The sequence below is a fragment of the Myodes glareolus genome, chromosome 1, assembly GCF_982192425.1.
Source record: "Myodes glareolus chromosome 1, mMyoGla1.1, whole genome shotgun sequence".
In the NCBI taxonomy this organism is placed as follows: domain Eukaryota; kingdom Metazoa; phylum Chordata; class Mammalia; order Rodentia; family Cricetidae; genus Myodes; species Myodes glareolus.
The window spans coordinates 13,203,550-13,222,518 of NC_142026.1; the positions used below are offsets into that span (position 1 = coordinate 13,203,550).

Genomic DNA, 18,969 nt, shown 5'->3' on the forward strand with positions numbered 1-18,969 from the left:
TAGAAACTCTTAGCTGCTGGAAGGAGAAAGGTCACTTTGCTCTAAAAGTGTAACCCACCTACCAGGTCACATATCTAAGAATATTTGGGCAGCACAAAATTGACTTTGATGTTAATAATAATAAAAGCACACAAAAACGGAATGAGAAAGGAAGGAAACTGTGTCTTGGAGGAACTTGAGGGGGTTGGGAATATTATCAAAACATGTACAAAATTATCAATGAAATTTTTTTTAAAAAAATTGATTAAAAGTACTGGATGTATGCACCCTACTCAAAAGACAAGAAAACGAAACACTTTCCTCATTTGGTAGTCACGCGTTTTTTAAGACTGCCATTTAAATGTACCTAAGAAAATATTTTGCATCTGTAAGTGGAGAGCCGTGTGAAGTATAGGTCATAGTTATCCTTACCCAATAATTGAGATATAGTTTAACTGGTTAAGTAAATAAAATAAACTATTGTTTTTTTGAACTCCCATACCAGCCAATTCTGAATGTATTAAATCAAGGTATTTTTCTTAGCCTGGAAAGTTAAATAGCAGGTGTAGTACTTAATGAGCTGCAGCAACATGGACTCATTGGTGTGGCAAATAGATTGTGATATTCATTTCCAATTAAAGTTCCTTTGCAAAGATCAATGAACCACATTTTCACAAATTGAATCACACTAAACTAATAAACAAAATCCTCTCAACCCTGTTGAAGGAAAATTATTATTTCCTTAACATTTAAAATCCCATCCCAGTATTAATTATAAGAAGCAAGGGGCAAGAGAGATCATATATTTATTTACTCATCTGTGTTTCACTTTCAAGTTTTTAGGAAAGGTTAGGAACACTAACTATTATGCAGAAACTACATAAGAATAATTTTCCAGTCCTGAGTTTCTTGGTCTTTGAACCATAAGCATTTTTACTTACTAAATAACATTCTTGTGCTAATGACTAAAGGTCTGATCTTTAGTAAATTAGAAAAGAATCTGTTATGGAGTAACCTTTAATTAATGAATGCACAGTGTGTATTTGCATTAAAAACAATGGCATTTATTGAAAAAAGGGAAAATCACTTAATATTCTGACTTTAAACTCATTGAACTGCACTAGAAAAATTAAAATGTTAATTCAACCACCTTAAATGTCACAACTTTACTCAAAAATGTACATATGTTATATTCATTTTTAAAAACCACCTAATCTTTCACCTCCCCTTGATATTTCTTTCAAAATAGACTTTTGAAAACTGTCATATATTTTCAGGTTTGTTTAAAGTTTTGAAAGATGTTGATATAGATGTGAGAAAAAAAACAAAAAACACAAAACAAAACAGAAATGGAGTCACCCCTGAAGCAAAGGGTAAGAGCTTATGAGAACTGTGTTTTCAAACAAGAGAGTCTCTAGTGGAAATGTACAGGAATGATTTTCTGTCCACGGAAAACCCTAGATCTAAAGAATGCTTTTCCATGCCATGATCAACAACTTCAAAGGGGATTTCCTACCTGATAATGGAATGATTTGTCATTGTGAGCAGTTCTGGTTGAGAAAGCAGCTACCAAATAGCACGACAAAGCCAAAAGACATGGCGACGACTTTCTGAGACTTCTCTGTGCAGTCCCTGTGCAGAGCTGTGCCGGGGACCAGGATACTGACACAAAACAGACACACTTATGTATGTGGACCAGAATAGAAGAGCCAGAAATAAACCCAGGCAACTGGAGCTGATTTTTTGACAGAGATGGCAAAAGTTCACACCAGAGGAAAGACTGCCACTTCACCCAACAGCTAGAGAACGTAGATAACCATTCATAGAAGAAAGAAACTGGATCTCGGTGTCTCATCTTGCACAAAACTCAATGTAAATAGATGACATGCACTAATGTCAGACCTGGAGCTCTGAAACTGCAAGAGGTAACCTTAGAAAGAACACTTTCAGCCCAGCAGTGATAGCGCATGACTTTAATCCCAGCACTCAGGAGGCAGAAGAAAACAGATCTCTCTGAGTTCGAGGTCAGTCTGGTCTACAAGAGTTAGTTCCAGGTCAGCCAGGGCTATACTGGGAAACCCTGTCTCGAAAAACAAAACAACAACAAAAGAAGAAGAAGAAGGAGAAGGAGAAGGGGAAGGAGAAAAAGAAAGAACAATTTAAGGTCTAGGCTTATTCAAGAACTTTTGTCAGAAGGATTCCAAATACTAAGGAGAAAATGACAATAATTGATAAACAAGGCATCAACAAGTTAGAAGGCTTCTTTATGGCAAAAGGGAAAGCTACTTGAGAGGAGAAACATCCTACAGGATGAGATAAAAATCTTTGAAGTTATACATCTGATCCATTAACATCTAGAAGATACAAAGAGCTTAAAAGACCAAAACATAACAAAATAAAATGTATCAATAAATATGATAATGAAGTGAATAAATAATATTCAAATGATGAAATACAAATGGAAAATCAGCATGTGAAAAAATATTTAGATTCAGTAACCATCAAAAAAGTGGAAGAAAAGCTTTATTGAATTCTATCTCATCCAAGATAGAATGGCCATATGCTGATTGGTAACCCTTGTACAGTTCTGGTGAGAACTCAAATGGGTCCATCCCTATGGAAATCAGTATGCAGGCTTTTAAAAATATAATAGATTTTTCCATATGACCCAGTTATAGCATTTCTGGATCCAAACCTTCACAGCATAGAGACATCTGTCCATTTCTGTTTCTCTGCAACATGAATTACAATAGTTAAATTATGGAACCAAACCAGATTTCCAACAATAAAGGAATGGGGGAAAATGTGCTGCATATAAACAATGGGATTTTTTTCAGCCACAAAAAAGAAGGTATGTTGTGAGAAAATGGGTACTACAAAAGATAATTGTACCACATGAACTAAGCCTATCTCAGACAAATGTGATTTCTTTCATTCATTGTGTGTGTGTGTGTGTGTGTGTGTGTGTGTGTGTGTGTGTCTGACATAAAAAAGTAAAGTATGAAGGGAGAGAAAGAGGAGAAACAAGAGATGACAGGAATAGAAATATATGGTAGTAAAATGAGTATACTCAACATGCAATAAGTAGATATACAAAAAACCTTTAATGAGTGTCAAATAAAATGAGAAAATGCAATCAAAAAATTCCTCTCTGGTAATCCCATCTCATCCAGTTCTTTCTCTTCTACTAATTCTATCTTTTTCTCCTATGATTTATCTACCCAGGATACTTTTACATTTCGTGGACCAATAATTGTGATGGTTGAGAATTTATTATCAACAGGATTTGAAATCAACTGGGAGCCAGGCTTCTGGATATACTTACGAGAGATTCCCTAGACTTTGTTAGCTTCTCACCATGTCTAAGAGAGACCACTACTTTATCTTTTTATTACTTATTATTTATTATTTTACTGGGTTAGTTGAGATAAGAAGACCTACCTTAAGAGTAGGCAGCACCCTCCTTAGGTATCTTGGCACTGTGTTGAATGCAAAAGAGAAAGCTAGCTAAGGGCGTCAGTCGGTCTCTGCTTTCTCACTATGACGCAATGTAGCCAACTGCCTCAAGCTCCTGTCACTTAGGACTCTCACAATGGAGCCTTAATAGTTGAATAGGGATAGGAAACTGGTTAGAAATGATGCAAATACAGTATACATATATGAAATTCTCAAAAATTTAAAAATTTTAAATTGTCACTCCTAGTTGAAATGATATCAGTCATAGATAGCAACAGAGAAATAAATGGTCAGTGTAATTGTGCAGTTACTGAGAAAGTTAAGCATGCTCCACCAGAGGGCCACACATCCAGTAATATTTGGACATAACAAATTGATCTTGATGAAGAAGAAAAGACAAAATTGAATAAGAAAGGAAGGTGGGTGTGTCCAGTGAGATTTGGGATCCTTTTCATACATGGGAATGTGACATCATTTCATAACAGAAATAACACTTTACTATCAAGGATGGTGAACATCCTTTTCAGGAAAAGGCTAGCTTTTTAATATTAACATTTAGTTTCATGAATGCCCAAGATGAAATTTTACTTATCATTTTCTCATGCACCCTGCCATAACCTAACTTGGATCATAATTCAGCTTTTAAAAGCTGCTGTACAAAATAACTGTTTTAACCTATAGAAGCATTGAGAAGTTTCTTAATTGTTTCTCAAAGCAAAATATACCTGGTGCTTAGCCAGAACCTAATGAAACATACATGCTGGTGTGATAGGTCTAAGTGATTTCAATCGGTAGTTCTTGCAATGCAGATAATGTTAGTCCTGCTTATCAGTGGAGCAAACTGAACACCAAGGAACAATACTGTGTTGTCTGTCTCTCTGAGTCTCTATGTGGCTCTTTGTTTTTGTATTTGTCTGCCTCTGTATGTCTGTTTTTCTCTCCTCTTTCTCTCATGTTAATAGTTAACCTATAAAATATTGCTCTTTAAGACTTTGAAATGTGTCTAGAGAAGGGTGTACTAATTATGAAAATCCTTGAATCTCAAAAGAAATTAAGCTGTAACAATAATGTCATCAAGCTAGAAGGATATAGAGTAGACCTAGTTCATTTCCAGATGATTTTGGTCCTGGGGTCAAGTCACATCAATTTAAGTATCATCATTCCATTCTCCTTGGAAAATATCCACACCAACATGTGTTCCTGATTCATCTTTTCCTCTGCTAGTCTCAGCCATTTCTATATTATTGATTGCCAGGAGCTCCATGGATAGGAATGAGATTTTACGCTGAACTCCCATCTCCATTCTGGAACAATAATAACTAAAGAAGAACATGCATTAGCAATCTCATCTTGCAGATGAGGACAGAGAAGTTCAGAGTGATGAAGTAACTTGCTTACATTGCCTGAGCCCCACAGTTAGTGTGTATAAAATAACACATGGCTAACATACACTGGTGTTATACACAAAGACTCAACAAAACTTGACTAGATTTTCCTGTCAAAAGTAGTCTACAAAATAGAAAATTGGCAGAAATATCTACTAGTATATTACAATATTGTGGGTATCCCCTAGAATAAATTAAACATTGCAACAAATGCTTATGCATCCTGTAAATTTTTAAAGGTTTGAAAATTTTAAAATAAGTAGTATAATCAGAGTAAACTGTATTTATAAAAATATTGGTGCTCATTGTCAGCTCAGACAACCAGGGTAATTCAGCTGCATAAGAGGAAGATGCCATTAAAAAGGAAGCTATGTCCTTGTCTCGCATTAGAAGGAGGACAACAGCTTGAGTTCTGGCTCTACCATCTGGGTACACAGACAATCATTAGCTAAGTTACTTAACTTCTCTGTGCCTCAATTGCTCAGGGATTAAAAATATATTAAGAAATTTGAGTGTTGAATGAGATCAGTTTACAATGTAGCACACACCTGGTCACATTCTAATCATTGTAAGTAGTGTCTGTCATGTAAGAATTCATTCAGATTTGTTGGATTCTTTTTCTCAAACCATCATTTGAGTTAGAACACTGAGATCTTTTAAGGAGAATTTCCATAGCTTAACTTAGCAATGCAAAGTTATACAAAGGACAGATTATAAATAGGGAAAAAGTACTTATTATTTTTATCCCTTTTTCGGTCATGAGACTTTCAAAGGATTACAATTAAAAGAGATTCTACCTTCCCTGAAGAGTACAAAGGGAAAACCTAATTCACATTATCACTTTCAAATGTCCATTTCTCCAAAATTGAATTTCTCTCCTGGTTGAAAAGTCTAGAATTCGCTGGCCTTTGGGGAACTCTGCAAACGGCCTATCTAGTTAATCAGTCACTTTCTGATTGATACTAGACCATAAGCAGGGCTGGTTGTAGATCAAGGAACACATGATCTGACACTCAATTAATCATATGTCATGTGTGTACATTTCTGGAAGCTCTGTGACGGGATCAGGCGTCTAAATAAAAAATAAAGGAAGCAGTTTTTCTAGAACAGTTTGATTTCGTTCTGAATTCATGTCTTAAAGTCATTTGTGAGTATGAGCGCCTGAGTATAAACATGTTTAGGAAGTTTTGTTTTTTTTTTGTTTTGTTTAGAAAATATTAGTCAGGAACACAATGTTGTATCCTAGTGTACACCTGAGCTCCGATCATTTTCTTTTATATACTCACTTTTGGATAAAAGGCACATGTGAAGATTCTTAATAGACTACAGGAGAATCAAATTATCTTTTAAAATTTATTATTTCACAAAATTTTTCAATTCAAAATGATTTAAGAAACAATTCTATATTAATCCAAGAATTTTATATTTAGATTTTAAGAGTATCATAATTGTTCAGACCCACTCAGGGTTGATTATTTTATCTTGTAACTTCTTATTTCATAAAAACTTTAATTTTAACAACAATAAAGTCAACATATATTAATTATTTATTATGTTTAAGTTATGAGGGAAACAACATGTGTGTGTTTGTGTGTGTATGTGTGTGTGTGTGTGTGTGTGTGTGTATGCATGTGTGTTAGGAGCCATTTAAAGTTTGGAATGAGTTTTCATACAACTAGTCAAAACTGTTCATTATAGAGATAAGAGAATTGATATACAGCAAAGTACATTTACCTGATTATCCAAGGACACATAGACGGGCAGGGATATGTCTTTGTAGCACTTCATCCTTGTGACAAAGAGAACAATAGCAACTCTAAGATGCAGAAGCAAAGGTTTCTTGCTCCATCCCATGAGGGGCAGAGCAGCCTACAGATCAAAGCTGCTTTTGAAGCCAGGGATTGCTTCCTCTTAAATCAGCTCCATGGGGTGCAGAGTATGACATGATGAGGCCAGCACAGCAAAAAATAAAGCTTAAAAAAATCTAAAATTATTTAGTCTTTGGTACAAACCCTCAAATATTATCTTCTGTATTTGCTGTATATTTATAACATTTCTTCATATGATTTTCTTTCATATGTTGGCAAATCAATTTATCCTTCAACAGTCTTCGTTTGTCCTAACTAATTAAATGAAAGTAATGAATAAATATTATAGAATCAAATAGTATTCCATGCTGAAAAATCAGCAAAGCCAAAGTTTTAAAAAGGCAATTCCAAATTAGTGGATAATGTATATACCCCATTATTGAATGACTAAAATCCATTCATATTGTGATTGATCACAAAATTTCTAGAATGGGAGGGATTAATTTACCTACTATGCATGTAAGGCTCAAAAGAAACTACTTAGAAAAAAAGATGAAAAGGGAGCTTCACGTTGTGGCATTTTTGTCTTCTTGTTGTTCTGTTCTGAGGCTCGGCCTTCAGTTAAGAGTTGCTTCCAAGAAGTTTCCCTGGGGTATATAAATCAATCCATTCTGCCCTATAATATATCCTGACCTGGTGAAATACCACAAGACTACAGAAGAATGCTTTTAGCAAAGGTCTCAACTCTGCCCCATGTCATCAGTGAGATGCCAAGTTGAAAGGCTGGGTGTGTTTGAACCATTGCAGAGAGAGCTCAGGAAAAGAGATGAAAGAGGTCAGAAAGTGGGCAATTTTAAATGAGGGGCTTGTGGGATAAGCACAAAGGGTTCTTTAGGCTCCCTGGGAATATATTTTGGAGATAAATTTGGGAAATGAAAAGTTTCAAGAAAATGAAAGACAATATCTTAAACAATATTTTCCAAGCAATGCTCTAAGATGGAGATCTTTGACAAAGATTTGAAAGACAATGAGAGAAAATGATTTAAAAGGAAGGAGAAGGTGGTGTCTACAGAAGTTTTGTTTACTGCAGGGGTTCTAATGAGCATTTACAGTTGTTTTAGATCAGAATATCGGGCTGTTCTTTGTCTCCTGCATCAAGCAACTACTCTACAGTATCTGGCTTTATGAATGAAGGGAATTCTTGAGAAAACCACTTCTCCTAGCTAAGGACTATTGCTGAAGCTTGACCTCACTGTTATCCTAGAAGACTCCACTTTCCATATCTCTGCAACTAAGAGAGTGGATGCCATGCTAAGAAGAACGGTTGCATGAGGAGTGTGTTAGGACCTTCTAGAGCTCAGTCATGTGGTTTTAGATCTGGTCACTTCATACAATAAATAACTTTCCGGGACCAGTAGCTTAAGGAATCTGGCTACTCTCTTTCCTGAACAAAATTAAAGGAGGACATTTCTTTGAGACAGGCATAGTAGGCACTGCTGGTTTCTTCCTATTGTTTCCATTGATTCTTTTCCTTACTACTATGTATCTACCACCCTTGACTAATGCTACCTGCAGTTATGATGGAGAGACTCAAGTCTTCATTCCTGAGTGGTCTGAGCATTCAGTTCCTATGATCTTTTCAGCTGCAGTAGCTTCACTTGTCCATTCATTATCAAAATCGGGCAGAGAGAGAATTGCAGAATATCAAGCTGAATCACATGGGTCCCAAACATGCTACCCACCTCTCCCAATCTTGGCGACCACTTTCTCCAGCCAAGAGGGTGATTCCTCTGCTCTTCCTGCTGCTTTTGAGAAGAAGGAGTCTAAAACCACCAGACAGCAGTAATAGCCCAAAGACAAATGAGACTGTTGCTATGTTTCCAATGAAGAATTTTCCTTTGGCAACAACTTGCATACTAACTAAAGCTGCAAAGGTATAATCCAAAATTTCTTCAAATATATTCTTGGGCTCAGTAGTTGATGGGGATACTGCTACTTCTATTTCTTGGTCCAAAGACAAATCTTGTGTTCCCATCTACTAAGACATTCTGTCACATAATAGTCATTGTTTAATGTGCATGTTGCGTCCTGGAGGGTGGTGCCTCAGCCATGCACATTAGTCTCTCTAACTCAGGCTCTCTGCTATGGCTGCAGAAGGCTATTCTGCAAATCCCTCAGGCATACACTCTGACACTTTCATCTCGTTAACATTAGATTCTCTTTTACTAACACACTTTCTGGTATTTGGCTGAAACAGGGGTCATATAAAACTTTCCAGAGAAAGTTGTAGGCAGATGACTTTCCCAATATCATGAGGCAACCTACTCTCGCACACCTACTCTGAGGCTTTGAGAAGAAGGTTTGGCCATGAAGTTCAAGAAAAGCTGGTATTCTTTTATTCCGGTAAATATACAACATCAAATTCAGAGCTCTGTACGATATGGATGAATTGAGACTCGAAGACCTGAGGTGAGGACACCCTCAGAGCACTTAAAATTTTTCATTTCTAGATTCTACCATTGCTATGAAAAGTCTGACATCTGTCATTAGTTACTGTGCTCTACTGTGCTTTCCTTGGTCTTCTGAGAATCATTACTATCATTTTATGTCATAAGAACCATCCCATATCAGCAGTCTCTCCCTGAGCTAGGATTTTGTCGTGCTTCATGACCCAGTCCTGTATACCGTTGTGCAGCACCTGCTGAATGATGTTGGCCAGGATGCATATCTACTTGAGTATAGAATTCACTTTCTCTTTTAGCTCTTCTAGCATTGCCCCCATTAGAGATTATGTCATGTAATAGTCATTGTTTGTGTGTATGCTGCATGTTATTGAGTCCAGTTAATGACCAGGAAGCCAATGAGCAAAAATAAAGGTAGGTATTGTCATTTAAAATGACAACTGAAGCAGATCGCATATGCAGAATCAGCTTATATATTTCTTAGGGATTACAGTTCGCATATTCCAGTAGGTAGCAATAACTTTAGGTTTGTATACCTTTAGTTTTGATGAATATTTATCATATAATGAATTGTCCTTATGACATATTTACATAGAAGGGTTTCAGAAATATTTTTTATTCTGTGCTGACACATGAATGTGTCTTTAATTTGAGAGTGAAGGAGAGTTGGTTAGACATGATATGTACCTGCTTTTCCTTTAACGTTGCTTTGGCCATATTAATCCATGCGTATGATTCTAATATTGTAGGAGAGAGGAATAAAACAGGCTTTCTTTCTAAAGAAATATGTGGTGTAGCAAACTGCCCAGTGTTGGCTTACATTTGCACATTTTATTCCATGATCTTCTATCTGGAGCTTCATTTGGTCCGCAGTAAGAATATTTAAGTTTTCTAAATCAACAAAACTGGGATGCATGGCTTGTTTTCTTTTTGAGTCCCTATTTTCATTGTTTAGCTGAATATTCAAGTTTCCTAGAAAACAAGTAGGTTTTCTACATAATTGCTTCAAGCCATAGGACAATTTTTTTTCTAGAAAGAACTTACTACAATCTTCTAACTAAAGACTTTTTCTTCAAATGAATGTGATGAGTGCCAGATATGATGAGATATTGAACTGTATAAATCAGGTTTATTCTCTCTCTCTCTCTCTCTCTCTCTCTCTCTCTCTCTCTCTCTCTTTCCCTCCCTCTCTCTCATGCGTGTGTGTATCTGTGTGCTTTACTGCTTGAGACTTTATAAGGCCTTTATAAGGCCTACATAGAAAAGTTCCAACCTTACATTTCTGATAACTTAGTAGCTGATCACTTTAGCTTGTTCACTTTGCAAAGAAGGCAAATGGTAGAAAGACTATGCATAAAATCAGTAGAATATATTTGAGGTGATAGTGCATCTATTTCATACAACCTCCATGACAGGGAGAGATATGCTCCAATAGCCTTGTGTGATTAAGAGATTAGATATTGATCCCACCTTAGTTTCCTTCTTTTTTTGTTACTTCCTTGGAACTTCATTATCAAGTTACCTTTAAACTAAGGAAGGGTTGACATATAGGGACAGGTACACCTCAATGCTGTCAGTTTACCTGTCTGTAATAGATTCCCAAAATAGCTTAGCACATTGTGAAGTAAAATATTCTGAAGTATATCTTTAATATCATATACCTCAGTTATCTATCAATTCTCAGAATGCAATATCTCCACCAAGAATAAATGCCTTTTAAAAAAGGATTTACTTGTACAGCTCTCAAATGAAATAGTTAGGAAGACCATGAATTTTGACATGTGGTTACAGCAAATTTTATGTTTTATCATCTCTGCTATGACCAGTCTTCATTTCTTATATCCATAAATGACATTTCTGCCAACAGAGAATTTTTTTGATGTTTCATGATGATCCAATCTCAACAACCAGAAGGTCAAAGCTTACAAAATCAATACATACCCAGTCATATGGAGCTACAATGATCGCTTCTGCTCAGAGAGGGTTAGAATTAAGTAAGGTACCATTTGGATACTCTCCTAGTTTCATTTCTGTTGCTGTGATAAAATATCCCAACCAAAACCAACAAAGAAGAGGAAGGAGTATATTTCCACTCCCCGTTCCAGGTAACAGCCCATCACTGAGGGAAATCAAGGCAGAAACTCAAGGCAAGGATCTTAAAGGCAGACCTGCTTGCTGTTATTGCACAAAGAATTGCCTCGCTCGAAGCCAAACAAGTATTCTGGGAACTGTGGTGGATGGTGTTTGCGAGCTGATTCGCAGGCCCATGTCAAGCTAGCTTCCTTATACAGTCCAGGATCACAAGCTCAGGGACTGGTTCTGTCACAGTAGGCTGTGTCTGCCTACATAAATTAGCAGTCAATTCAGTCCCTCACAGGAGTGCCAACAGGCCAATTTGATATAAATAATGCCTCAAAACTCTCCTCTCAGATGACTCTGGACAATGTCTTGTTGATATCTAGGACAGATGTAGATGATGCTAACAAGCAGTTATCTGAAGTTCAGTTCAGCAGGAAGAAGTGAATGAGAAGTCTTTGTGGTAATACTGTGTAGGAAAACTGAACGTCCTTGATACCCCAAAATAGCTGAGTATTGTATTATATTACTGCATTATCACTATTATATTAATTGATTTATTTGTGTCTTTCAATCTATAGCGAACCACAACATTAAGTTGCCATTGACAATATAGCATTAAATAAATAAATAAAATAGTTCTTTGGCTAATTGTAGCATTTGCTACAAAATGAGCACAGAATTTAAGCTGGATAGGTACTGCAGTGATCAAATCAAGTAAAGCAATTTAATTTAATTCTGCCTTAGTATTTTACCTCTACTCAAGACAGTTAAGACCTTCTAGGGAATAGTTGACAAAGAACTGATTCTCGTAGAACCTTTCAAGGCTTAAATGTCTTGAATTTAACCAAGCAAAGTCCTCTGATCAGGAAGAAGACATTGAGTAAGACATAACTAGTGGTTTCTATGGGTACCTAGTGCATCACTCTCTGAAAAACAAGCTTCTCAAAGGACACTTCCCTCACTTCTGGAAGGGAACTGTCACTTTGTAGCTATAGTCCAACCCTCTCTCTTGATATTTGTAATTACTTCCGTGTGGTACACAGTGATGCTGACCTTCCTTAGTTCCCTTCCCCTAAGTGTGGTCTCTCATTATGAGACAGTTTATCAGAAAGGGTGGGAGATTGCAGATGCAATTGAAAGGACATTACCCATGTGATCCTGACCTACTCGCAGGAGTCTTCAACACATTAGTCTGAGAGATTGAGAAGAAGAGATATATACTCCAACCCATGAAGAGGGTTGGAGCCAAAGAAGAGGACACAGTCCCAAGGAATTGCTAATGCTTGGGAGAAGGCATAAAAATCAACTCTTTTGTAGTACAATACAGGTACAGGGAATGGAATTTTGCTCAGAAATTAGATGAAACTTTCACAAGGACCTCAAAACTCTGGGAAAATATTAATCTCGGACAACACCTCAAATGCAGCTAAGCAGGCCTCTTAAGGAAAGGCTCAAGCTACGTTATCATGGACATCTCATCCACAGAAAACATAAAAGATAAAAGTAGGTATTATCTGAAGTTAATTATCTGAGTGTTTTGATCATTTGTCAAGTAACAATTGAAGAGAAATACACTGTTCATCCAAAAGACACAAAGGAACCAAGAGAATAAGAAACAGAAATAAATAGTCTCAAGAGGTCATTCTTATTCGAATTTGTTGTGTTTTAATTGTATTTGGGTCATGAGCTAATTCTTATATTCTGATCTTTTATGTTCTACTCAAGGTATATGTAAAAAAAAAAGTACAACACATGGACATCCGTTTAAAAATTTTTACTGCATTCATTAAGTGTATAAATGTGTGTATGTACCATGGCTCTCTCCTTCTACAATGTGTGTCATGGGAATTAATGTCATGTGACCCGTATTTTCATGCTATACTACCCTGACAATCTTCCACCCAGTTTTATGAATATCTCACATATCATTTTATCTTCTCCAACGTTTTGTTTCCACTGGTATTATTTAAAATTATATTGAATTCAATTCCTAGAGCAATATGTATTTCTTTTCAAACTAAGTTATAGAATTGTAAATGGATTTGAAAAATAGCAGAATATGTGGGGGAGGAAGGCAAGGTAGGGAATACAGAGGAAGACAGCTAAGACTAAGGGGCGATGTGAGAGGTTGTCATCCTAAAAAATAAGTACATACATGAGTGTGATCTAAATAAAATTGCCAAATAATGTGGGAGAAAGAATAACCAGAGGAACCTTCCAGTGATGGAAATGGGTTTAATTTAAAGTTGTTGACCAAAGAGACTCCATGGAAAACCCCCATACAACTCAGGCTGTTCTTAAGGCTATTAGCTAAGCTTTGCAAACTGACAACAAGGCCCTATTTCTGAAGACAACATCTATACAATTCATTGAACACAGAAGTCAAGCTGGTACCAACTTATGGACTGCCTTTATGGACCAAAAGTAGTGTTCATGCTACTGGATGACACTCTGCACACTAACAAAGGAGAAACATAAACAACAAACCAGCGACAAACCCTTCTATCCACAATCATGACCTTCCTGAAAGATGTGCTAGTACATTAGTGGCACAAATTTTATGGGAGTAACCAACCAATGTCTAATTGGAGTTAAGGTCATCTCTATGAGTTAGACTCCATTCTGACACTGCTTGAGTGACCAAGAACCTGAGATCAGTTAGGGTAGGCACCTAGAGAAAACCTGAATACTACTGTTATGCAAAAAGAACATAACAATAAAATGACTCCTAATGACATTCTGTTATACTCATAGATCAGTGTCTTGTTCAGTCATCTTCACAGAAGCTTCCTCCTGTAGTAACTGACAAAAACATAGAGACCCATGTAGCATGATTAATAAAAACCCAGAGACAAAAATTGGGGTTCAACCTGAATGTCAGAAAATCAAATCAACCAGCCACTGCCTCTTACCTCAACCTCAGTCCAAAATGACAATCCTGCCTCAGAAATCTCAGAAAGAGACTGTGAGTGAAAGCAGTCTCCTCCCCTCTTATATTCCTCTCTACTGCTGGAATGAAAGGCATGCACCACTACTGCCCTGTTTCTACAGCAAACTAGTGTGACTACTGCGATTAAAGGTGTGTGTCATCACTGCCTGGCCTGTAAGGCTGATCAGTGTGGCCGTTTTACTCTCTGAACTTCAGGCAAACATTGTTTATTAAAATACAAGTGAAATATTGCTACAGACCCATAGCTGGACAGTATGCAAAGTAAAGACCTTGAAACATTTGGTCCTAAATGGAATGTCTCCATCAAACTCCTTCCCTCCGTGGTGCAAATACTGTGGAAAATGAAGAAAAAAATGTAGGATACAGTGGGGCAAGGAGAACAACAAGGAAAACAGGATCTTCTAAGCAGATCTGGGCTAGTGCACACATAAACTCACAGACTGTCACACCATGTACAGAGACTGCACATGTCTGGTTCACAAGGGTCCCAACTGAGACCAAGTGAGAGAAGTAGACAAAAATGCTGTATGCTATCCCTAAGCCAGAAGCCATCTCCAAATGATAACTGCTTGCAATTGAAAAATTACTTTTCCCCCAGTTGACTTTCAGTTGGGATGTAAACCTCTCTTCAAGGCAGGGCTCATTCCCATCAGTAGATGGCCAATGCAAAATGAATACAATGGCATCTTTGGAAGTTCTTTGGCTTATAATATTTTGTCTGAGCTTTTTTTTTGCACACTGTAGGTTCTTTGTATGTATGTATTTATATATATATGTGTGTGTGCGTGTATGTATATATACACACATATGTGTATATGTGTATGCACATATATACAGGTATATATACATACATATATGCAGACAGGCATATATACACATATACATATGTACATATATACATATATATGATGGTTTCCAGTTTTGTGTTTTTATGGAATAAATATGTGTGTTTTATGGAATAAATACGTGTACTCACAAATATGTGAGTCTCTACATATAGATCTCTCTTGTGCATTCTTTTTAGTCCTCTCTTCTATTTGTTAGTTTTGTCCTATTCTGGTTAGTTTGTTTTGGTTTCATATTATTTTACTTTATTATTCTTTAGATGCCTGTTTGTTTTCTAAGTGGACGGAAAGGATGTGGATTCAGATGGGTAGGGAGGATTGAGGAGGAGTTGGGGAGAAGAAACCATAATTAGTATATATTGTACCAGTAAAATATATTTTCCATCATATGTAGAATACTGAAATACTCTTAGAAAAACAGGAATATAGCCATTTGAGTCTTTCCTGCTAGATTACAGTGCACTGTTCCTGCTAATAATGTACCCATCATTACCATGATGGGTAATGAGAACTGTGCATCTGCTATAGCTCCAGCAAGCCTGGAATATGGAGAATTGTTCTTACCTCCTATACGCTATGCCATCATCCAAGCTCCATGTCGTTTCTCATATCCACTGAGAAAATCTTGCCTGGAATTTCAATAAAATCTCCTTAGTCACTGGAGTTATCTTTCTCCTTATTAAAGGTGAACCATTCATTGACATGAGAGGGGAACCAACATCATGAACAAAAACTATTAGAATAAGAAAAAGAAAAACAGTCTCTGGACAGCTCAATTCACTTCAAAAGAGAAAGGGTATTTTTAAATGCTAATACATCCAAAACAGTTTATGTTTTTGCGTAGTGCCACTAAAATGGAAGTGACAGAAATGGAAAGAACTGTTTAGATTCCGAATGATGGTTGCCAACTTAAATTTTAAGCATAGGGGGTGGAAAATGTGAGTATTGGGAAACAGAGAGAAATGAAGGGAGGAAAGGAGAAAAGGAGCAAAGAAGAGAAGGAAGAGGACAGAAAGGGAGAGGAGAAAGCATTGAGATTTACAAAAGGCATGAAAGATCTACCTTAGAGGTCTAATGTTCACCCAACAACAGACCTATACATAATAGATTAAGCAGAAGAGAAGATAGCTAAAAATAACATTTTTCTGCAATCGACACAACACAAGGAACGACAAGAAAAAGATGGAATTACCCTTGAACTACAAATTTTCAAGGAGTCTGCAGAGACATAAACTTGCAAATGAGAGCATTCTAAAACTTTTGAGATAAAAAAATCACTTGCAAAGGAATAGGAATCAGATTAGAGCTGGGCTTCTCATCTGCAGACTCTGGGAGAAAAAAAGGAATAAAAAATTTTAAAGTTCTGAAAAAATGCTTTCAATCTAGAATTCTCTAGCCAGCAGCCAGCTAAATTGTCAATATGAAGGGATGGTAGGACAAACACATTTTAAGGCATGAAAAAGAATTTAGTTTCAATGCAATTCTTTCATAGCACCTAACTGAGGAATTCACTTCAGCAAACTAACTTCCTCTATACCCAGTAGAACAAAAATATGGTAACCAGGAAATAGTTCCACCCCAGCATAAAGATGAAAGAATGTTCTAGCTATTTATGTGTAGACAGACCTACAGATCAAGTTTCAAGGTCTAAGAGTTCTGTCAAAAGATATTCATGACAAAAAAATTTGGTGACTCAGTTAATTTTTTTTTGCCAGAATTGGGTTTATGATAAATAGAAATGTGACATTTAGTATACAAAAATGAGAAGATAAGAGAAAAGTAAAGTTGCTCAAGACACTTTGACCTACTTGAGATATAACCAAAAATGGTTGTGTGCACATGTAGAAGTCAGAGGAGAATCTCAAGTGTTGCTTCTCAGGCACTGCCTGCATTTTTTCCTTTCATTATATTATATTTTCTTTTTCTTTATTTTCTTTTCATTGGGGTCTCTTATTATCCTGAAACACACCAAATGGGACAGTTTGGCTAGCCCATGACATCTGCCTGTCTCCTTTCCCCACTGCTGAAATTGGGAGTGTTTTATCAAACCAAGTTTTTTGTTTGCTTGCTTGCTTTGTTTATGTTTTCATTAATGTTTATCCCGGGGGTCAAACTCAGACCCTCCTCATGCTTGTGAGACAAGCAATCAATGGACTTAGTTATGTCCCCAGACAACCACCCTAATTATTTTTAAGTATTTGGTGTGTTAAAGCAGAACTTGAACAACACATTGTTCTTAATAATAGTACTGTCTTTCCCTAATGTAACAGATATTGCAACATATCAAAGAAAGATTGTGATCTGCTTAGCTTGTCATTGGACAATTTTCACATGTCATAGTGTAACCATCAGCAAGTAACTATTTCCCATTAATTACCAGCTTTGAAAACCCTACTGCAGTGATATTTAAGATATTCATCGTCTGACTACAGGGCAATGCCAGACCAGGCACTCTCTCCTCTATTGCTTAGGGTCTTAGCTGGGGTTATCTTTGTGGATTCCTGGGAATTTCTCTAGAGCCAGGTTTCTTGTTAACCCCATATTGGTTCCTTCAATCAAGATATCTCTTTCCTTGCTCTCATCTCTGTCCTTGGTCCATCTTGACTATCCCATTCCCTCAAGTTCTCCTCGCCCCTTCCCTTTTCCCCTCTTCTTCCCCTTTCACCCCTCTTCTCCCACCACTCCTGTATTTCCAATTTTGTCATGTGATCTTGTCTATTTTTACCTTCCTGGTGAATATATATATATGTGAATATATATATATATATATATATATATATATATATATATATGATTTTCTTAGGGTTCACCTTATTACTTAACTTCTCTAGGATCATGAACTACAGGCTCAATATCCTTTGTTTATGGCTAGAACCTACTTATGAGTGACTACATACCATATTCATCATTTTGGGATCTGTGTTACTTCACTCAGGATGGTGATTTCTAGTTCCGTTCATTTGCAAGCAAAATTCAAAATGTCACTGCTTTTTACTACTAAGTAGTACTCTAATGTATAAATGTATCACATTTTCTTTATCCATTCTTCAATTGAGGGGCATTTAGGTTGTGTCCAGGTTTAGGTTTTTACAAATAATGCTGCTATGAACATAGTTGAACAAATGTCTTTGTAGTATGATTGAGCATCTTTTGGGTATATCTTTTGGGTATTGCTGGATCCTGAGGTAGATTGATTCCCAGTTTTCTGAGAAACCACCGTACTGATTTCCAAAGAGACTGTACAAGTGATTGGTGTTTTATCCCTATTGCTTGTACTGTTGGGGTAACCTTTGCTCTTTGGAGGAATACCTTGCTCATCCTAGATAGAGAAGGGAGGGTCTTGGACCTTCCCCAAAGCAATGTGTCTTACCCTCTCTGAGGAGTGGATGGGGGTGGGGTGGAGGAGTATGTGGAGGGCATGGAAGGAGTGGAGGGAGTGAGAACTTGGATTGGTATGTATAACAAAAAAAAAGATTGTTTTCTTTAAATAAAAAAGAAAGAAAACCCTCCTGCACATAACATTTATGGTACTGTTTAAAGCACAGGATGACTGGAGCTTTCAACTGCTGTGGCAGTTAACTGACCAAAGATAAAACTTGAGAGAGGGAGGGAAAAAGTGGTGAGGGAGGAAAGGGAGAAGAAGGCAAGCTCAGTCTTCAAAATTTACATCATGAAAACAGTCAAATTAGAAAAAAGTATAACTATAAATTTATTTAGGAATTAAAACTGTAAAAGGCAAAAGATTTATATGATATGACTGTGGTGAAACACTGGTAAAAGGGGAGAAGGGAGAAAAAATGCATGAGAGGAAGAAGAAAGTCTTAATCCCCTGTTGTAGAAAGGCTGCTTGCTTGTTTTCCTGGCTGCCCAGCTCCCAAAATAATCACACAGAAATTGTATTATTTAAATTGCTGCTTGACCAATCACTTAAGTGCACTGCTAGCTAGCTCTTACATCTAGTATTTTATTTCCTTTATTTTATATTTTACCATGAGGCTCTTGACC

The 18,969-nt window shown here is 36.7% G+C and overlaps 1 protein-coding gene across 1 annotated transcript in view; it reads left to right on the forward strand.

The window, feature by feature from the left end:
* Window positions 1-18,969, forward strand: part of Spag16 (sperm associated antigen 16) — an 883,930-nt gene that overhangs the window by 797,867 nt on the left and 67,094 nt on the right. The window lies entirely within an intron of this gene.